General features: G+C 44.6%; 1 pseudogene; it reads right to left on the bottom strand.

Moving 5' to 3' along the window:
• Positions 1 to 3,924: 3,924 nt before the first annotated feature.
• Positions 3,925 to 5,946, bottom strand: LOC125525099 (annotated as a pseudogene).
• Between the last annotated feature and the right edge of the window lie 1,196 nt (positions 5,947 to 7,142).

Below are 7,142 nucleotides of genomic sequence, written 5' to 3' on the forward strand. Positions count from 1 at the left end.
CCACACCCATAAGTATTGCGTGAGTGTCATCAATTGCGAAAGATTATATGATAGTTGAGTATGTGGACTTGATAAAAAGCTCTTATACATTGACTCCTTCCTATGTTATGATAAATTGCAATTGCTTCAATGACCGAGATTGTAGTTTGTTAGTTTTCAATGAAGTTTACGATTCATACTTGATATTGTGATTGAATTATTACTCTAGCATTAGAGATCATATGAAAAAAAAATATATAAGTTGTTGTTATAAAAATGATCATGATGCCCTCATGTCCGTATTTTATTTTTATCGACACCTTCATCTCTAAACATGTGGACATATTTTTCGATTTCGGTTTTCGCTTGAGGACAAGCGAGGTCTAAGCTTGGGGGAGTTGATACGTACATTTTGCATCATGCTTTTATATCAATATTTATTGCATTATGGGCTGTTATTTCACATTATGTCACAATACTTATGGCTATTCTCTCTTATTTTACAAGGTTTACATAAGGAGGGAGAATGCCGGCAGCTGGAATTCTGGGCTGGAAAAGGAGCAAATATTAGAGACCTATTCTGCACAACTCCGAAAGTCCTGAAACTCCACGGAACATCTTATAATAAATAATGAAAAATCCTCGCCAAAGATGAAGACCAGGGGGCCCACACCCTTCTCACGAGGGTGGGGGACGCGCCCCCCTAGGGTGCGCCCCTACTTTGTGGGCCCCCTGGTGGCTCTCCGATGACCATCTTCTCCTATATGAAGTCTTTCGTCGAGAAAAAAATAAGAAGCAACCTTTCGGGACGAAACTCCGCCGCCATGAGGCGGAACCTTGGCGGATCCAATCCAGAGCTCCGGCAGAGCTGTTCTGTCAGGGAAACTTCCCTCCCGGAGGGGGAAATCATCGCCATCGTCATCACCAACGCTCCTCTCATCGGGAGAGGGCAATCTCCATCAACATCTTCATCAGCATCATCCCATCTCAAAACCCTAGTTCATATCTTGTATCCGATTCTTATCTTCAAGTCCGGGATTGGAGCTAGTAGGTTGCTAGTAGTGTTAATTACTCCTTGTAGTTGATGCTAGTTGGTTTAATTGGTGGAAGATCATATGTTCAGATCCTTTATGCATGTTAATACCCCTCTAATTATTAACATGTTTATGCTTTGTGAGTAGTTACGTTTGTTCCTGAGGACAAGGGAGAAGTCTTGCTATTAGTAGTCATGTGAATTTGGTATTCGTTCGATATTTTGATGAGATGTATGTTGTCTAGCCTCTAGTGGTGTTATGTGAACGTCGACTACATAACACTTCACCATTATTTGGGCCTAGAGGAAGGAATTGAGAAGTAATAAGTAGATGATGGGTTGCTAGAGTGACAGAAGCTTAAACCCTAGTTTATGCATTGCTTCGTTAGGGGCTGATTTGGATCCATATGTTTCATGCTATGGTTAGGTTTACCTTAATACTTTTGTTGTAGTTGCGGATGCTTGCAATAGAGGTTAATCATAAGTGGGATGCTTGTTCAAGTAAGAACAACACCCAAGCACCGGTCCACCCACATGTCAAATTATCAAAGTACCGAACGTGAATCATATGAACGTGATGAAAACTAGCTTGACGATATTCCCATGTGTCCTCGGGAGCGTTTTTCCTTATATAAGAGTTTGTCCAGGCTTGTCCTTTGCTACAAAAAGAATTGGGCCACCTTGCTGCACTTTATTTACTTTTGTTATTTGTTGCTCGTTACAAATTATCTCATCACAAAACTATCTGTTACCACTTATTTCAGTACTTGCAGAGAATACCTTGCTGAAAACCGTTTATCATTTTCTTCTGCTCCTTGTTGGGTTCGACACTCTTACTTATCGAAAGGACTACGATAGATCCCCTATACTTGTGGGTCATCAACCCTCGGAGATACCTGTAGAGCATCTTTATAGTCATCCAGTTACGTTGCGACGTTTGGTACACACAAGGCACTCCTCCGGTGTTAGTGAGTTGCATGATCTCATGGTCATAGGAACATATACTTGACATGCAGAAAACGATAGCAATAAACTTGATACGATCATATGCTACGTTTATAGTTTGGGTCTCGTCCATCACAACTTTCTCCTAATGATGTGAACCCTTTATCAAATGACAACGCATGTCTATGACTAGGAAACCATAGCCATCTTTGATCAACAAGCTAGTCCGGTAAAGGCTTATTAGGGACATGTTGTTGTCTATGTATCCACACATGCATTCGAGTTTCCGGTCAATACAATTATAGCATGGACAATAAACGATTATCATGAACAAGAAAATATAATAATAACCACTTTATTATTGCCTCTAGGGCATATTTCCAACATTCGTCTAGCAAGCATCCGCGGTTTCACTCATGTGATCATGAAGTCCGATTGCCTGAAGCTCGTTAATCTCTGGCACACTAGGCGACTGTCACGCTCGTGGTAGCGCCTCTTCTAGATCAAATAGGAGAGCTTATACCTCAGTTTATTTCTTTTTCCTTTCAACATGTAATTCGTAATGCTAACCTCCCGGCTCACCTCTGTGCGAAGTTTGCTTGCACTCTGGATGCGTCAGAGAGCTGGCTACATTCTACTCCCAGTTTCCTGATCGGTAGCCTCATGGCTGACTGTCCCAGGGTTGTTTTGTTGAATAAAGCTCTCCAAGTTTGCCCGCAAAAAAAGAATAAACATAGTTGTGTACGAAGCAAAATAGACATTTAATCATTTCATATAGTTTACAAAAACTAACCCATAGGAAGTTGTGTCAATTTTTCTTGGGGCTCGGCGTTGTACAAAAAACGGAAATCTTTTTTTACACGACGCGAGGAACTAAATAAAATCATAAAGCGACCTCAACAGATTCCCTAATAAAACCTCTACGTAAGCGATGGTTCGTTTTGTTCATTATCTATGGATCTATTTTAATTTTTGTGAACATTTTCTAAAATTTCATGGACATTTTATTTAAAATCGTGATTTTTTAATAATATGTGAACAATTTTTTGAAATCATGAACATTTTATGATTTTCCAAATGTTTTTTGAATTCACAAACTGTTTATGATTTTCATTTTTTTAGAAAACACATAACGTTTTAAAATTTGGTTCTTTTGAAAATCCCGAATTTCATTGAGAAGAAAAATAAAAACAGAATCGTGCGATGGCTAAGAAATTCGGGATTTTCAAAAACGTTATTTGGATTAAGGATTAAGGGTGGATTAACAGCTATTTGGCTCGTTAAGCTCGTAGTCTGTTTGGCTCGTTAAGCTCGTAGTCTCTTTTCTAATGAACAAAAATAAGCACAGGATTCCTGTTAAACTTAACGAGAAGGTAACAAGTTTCACGAGCACCTCGTTAATACAACGCAACACATATTTTTATGTCATAAGTAGCAACATTTCTTGGCACCTCAATCTATCTGATCAATCTAATCGATCCAACCAAGCCCACATGAGACAATAACCAGCGTACCTCGTCATGTGGTTGCTCTCTTCCTTCGTAAAAAACACACACACAAAACTAAAGCAAAAGGGGATAATGTGAACGTGTACTCGTGAGCTTAACGAGTTTTAAAAGAGAGATATCATATTATCATGATTTCTAATAATATGACATGATTCTAGTAACAGAAGTGAGGGTAATTTAGACTAGTAACATGTATATTTGGTGAAGTTGTGAAAATAGCTGGCTATAGCCTCGCTATAGTCCCGCTATAGTTGATTTGGGAGGACCGTTGTTATTTGGCACAGCCCACTATCTAAAACTATGATAGAATTCGGTTGTCATAGAATAATATTAATATTGTTCTCGGACGTCTAAGAATTAACAATGTTTCATAAAATCATGTTGTTTTTAACATATCATGTGCTTTTTAGCAATCATCATACTAATAAATTTTACAAGAACTTTACATGCTAGCTGCGATCCATATAAACTACTGTACTATACTATATAGAGTTTTTATATAATTTTATTTATGTAGGAATATGATTTCCCTTTTGTTTGATAGTTTTTTGTTGTTGCGCGAAATAGCTTACCAAGCTGACCATTTTTTTCCAAGCTGTTGATCGATGCCCTACTACGCTATCAGTTTGTGAGCTGTGCTTGCGACCTCACGACCAAACAAGTGCGTAACGGCGTCCTCATCTCGGTGACAAGCCCCGGTTTCTCTTCCATGTCCACTGCTCCAACCGGCGTCCACTCGAACCTCGTGACCAGCTTCTCGACGAAGGATTTCAGCACCGTCAGAGCGACAGCGGCGCCAGGGCACGCCCTCCGCCCGCTGCCGAAAGGCATCATCTTCATGGACTCCTCGCCGCTCCCGCCGCCGGCGGTGACAGAAACGCCGTATCCTTCTCCGCCCTCCAAGAACCGTTCAGGCAAGAACTCGTCGGGGTTCGTCCACGACGTCGCGTCGCGTCCGACATCAGCCACGCCGTAGTTGACGACGGAGCCCTTGGGTATCACGTAGCCGTCGAGGTAGACGTCCTTGTCCGTCGTGTGCGCCAGCAGGTAGTGCGCCGGGGGGTGGCGACGCAGCGCTTCGAGCACCACGGCCTCCAGGAACGGGCTCCGTCGCTCGTCATTTGCCCTACAGTTTTCATCGCCTTCCCCTTTCCTAGCGATGTCCTGCCGTAACTTTCGTTGTACATCCTGGCAAAAGTTGCATGTCGTATCAACTTTATGGGTATGACAGTGAAATTCCTAGTACTTAATAGTTAATACTCCCTTCATCCGAAAAAGCTTATCCTTCAAATGGATGTATCTAGCATTAAATTAGTGATAGATACATCCATTTAAGGGACAGGCTTAGGATAAGTTTTTTTTGGACGAAGGGAATACTGCTATGAGCTGATACGACGTTCTTGTTATTGCTATGTATACCTGGTGGAGCACAAAACGTGCCATGATCCACTCGAGCGCCGTGGAAGTGGTCTTGGACGCAGCGTTCATGAACTCCCAGCACAGGTTCACCATCTCCTCGTCTCGGAGCCTTAGCTCCAGGAGCGTGTCGACGTAGCACCGGCGTCGCCCTGGGCCGACCCCACCTCTGTTCCACTGTCCGCGAGCACTGATGAGAGCCATGACAGTGGCATGGTGCCTCTACTTGGCGTTCGATAGCTTCCGGCACTTAGGGAAGTAGCACGCGACCTCCAGGAGCGCGGGCATGAGGTGGAACGCGCCGAGCTCAACGACAAGGGACAGGATCTCGGCGTGGACTCCTCGCAGCTGCCTGAGCACGTCCTCCGCCACTCCCTCGCCGAAGCAAAGCGAGGCGAAGAAGGAGAACACGGCGTGTCGGAGTATTTCTGATGGCACCACGACGTGGTTCTCGGCCGCAGCGGCCGCACGCTCGAAGCTCGAAACAAGCCTGCCGAGAGAAGACTGTAGCGCGCCAGCGAGAGACGCCCCTGCAAGGTGCGAGCTGAGGTTGCGCCGGAGGAGGCTCCAGCGGCCGCCGTACTGGGCGCTGTTGATGCCGTGGCCGTTAAGCCCGAAGGACCACGACGGCGGACGGTGCGCGAAGGTGGCCCCTGCGCGGGCGAGGGTACGGTGCGCGGCGTCACGGCCGGCGATGAAGATGGCCGGCTTGCTGCCTGCCCAGAGGGTGACGACGGGGCCGTAGTCCGCGTGGAGGCGCCGAAGCGCATCGACGAGGGAGGCGGTTGTGGGGCAGGGGTACAGGAGGTTCCCGAGAAGTGGGAGCCGTGGCCATGGTGGCCCGGGAGGGAGCGGACTGCCGCCGATGTGGCATTTCCTGCGCTGCTTGGAGGATTGAACGAGGAGGAGCACGGCCGGAAGGACCACGATGCACAGCAGTAGGAGCATTGCGTCGGCAATGGTCGATGAGAGCGGTATCGGGGTAGATTTTATAGTGATGCAGCTCCATCTGCTGGGCGGCCAAAGGAATGCTTAGATCACAACGGCACATCCGTATCCTCTGTTGTTAAGCCATTGATTCGACCAAAATGTAAGCAGTAGGTTTTTTTCGTTTTCGTTTTGGCAAATCGCTATAAGGTATCGTTGCTTGTTGGATAACGTTTAGTCCATAAGTGTCGTCTCAATGGTTGAGACAGTACCTTTCACAACATAGTAGCCACATGAAATAAGATGGCACGTGTGTGGATGGCGTGGAAGATTTTGCATTGCATATCCCATGGCAAATGACCACCGCTGCGTATCAACTTTGACTAGTCTTTAATGTCCCCAAAAAGCTGTGAGGACGCACGATATGTACGTTCACTGTAGAGGCATCCTCCGGTCGACACGGCAGCAGGGCCGATCCTAGGATTTTAGGGGCCGGGGCGAAATTGGAGCTGGGGGCTTCCTTCGAGCGTTGCCTTTGGGATCGGTTTAGTAGGTTTTTCCGGCTTCCCGTTGATCCCAATATTTAATCTTGCCTTCAACATCCAATGAAATTATTTTACTCACTAGGATGCGGAATTGGAAAATTTATCAAATCCATTTTATTTATAGAAAAATAGATTAAGCATAATCGTGGACTAGTTTCTTTTCTGGACTACTGCTTGCATCTCAGTTTTCCATAGGACATTGAAAAGAACAGCCGAGATCCAATCAATTATCTTGACAAACTTCTTATTAACTATCACATTGATTTCAATGACAAAGCCTCTAAAATCTACGATAAACCATGCCCAATCAATTATCAATGCCATGTGAAATAATGAAGAGGGGATATTGATTATCATTTATAATTTGTATTAATTATCATAGGAAAAGCAAAATCACTAGGGCACAATACCTTAACTAGAATCAACTTGTTGAATCGTTCATAGGGTGTCTCCGGCTAAAATTGTAGTGATTGCAGGGCTCATGCTCGCTGGCCGTCCTTCTTCCGTCGTAGTTTGACTAGTTCTGGCGGTCACGAGGCAAAGGGGAGAAATCCATCTGGGCGTCCGGTGGCGACGGCCGAAACCGTGCCTCACGTGCGTACGCGCCTCTTCATGATCGACAACCATGCGTAATTATTACTTCCTTCGTTCCTAAATATAAGTTTTTTAGACATTTCAAATGAACTACAACATACGAATGTATATGTAGACATATTTTAGAGTGTAGATTTACTCATTTTGCTCGGTATCCTCTGTTGTTAAGCCATTGGTTCAACCCAGATGGAAGCA

Source organism: Triticum urartu, chromosome 7 (assembly GCF_003073215.2).
Source record: "Triticum urartu cultivar G1812 chromosome 7, Tu2.1, whole genome shotgun sequence".
Lineage (NCBI taxonomy): Eukaryota > Viridiplantae > Streptophyta > Magnoliopsida > Poales > Poaceae > Triticum > Triticum urartu.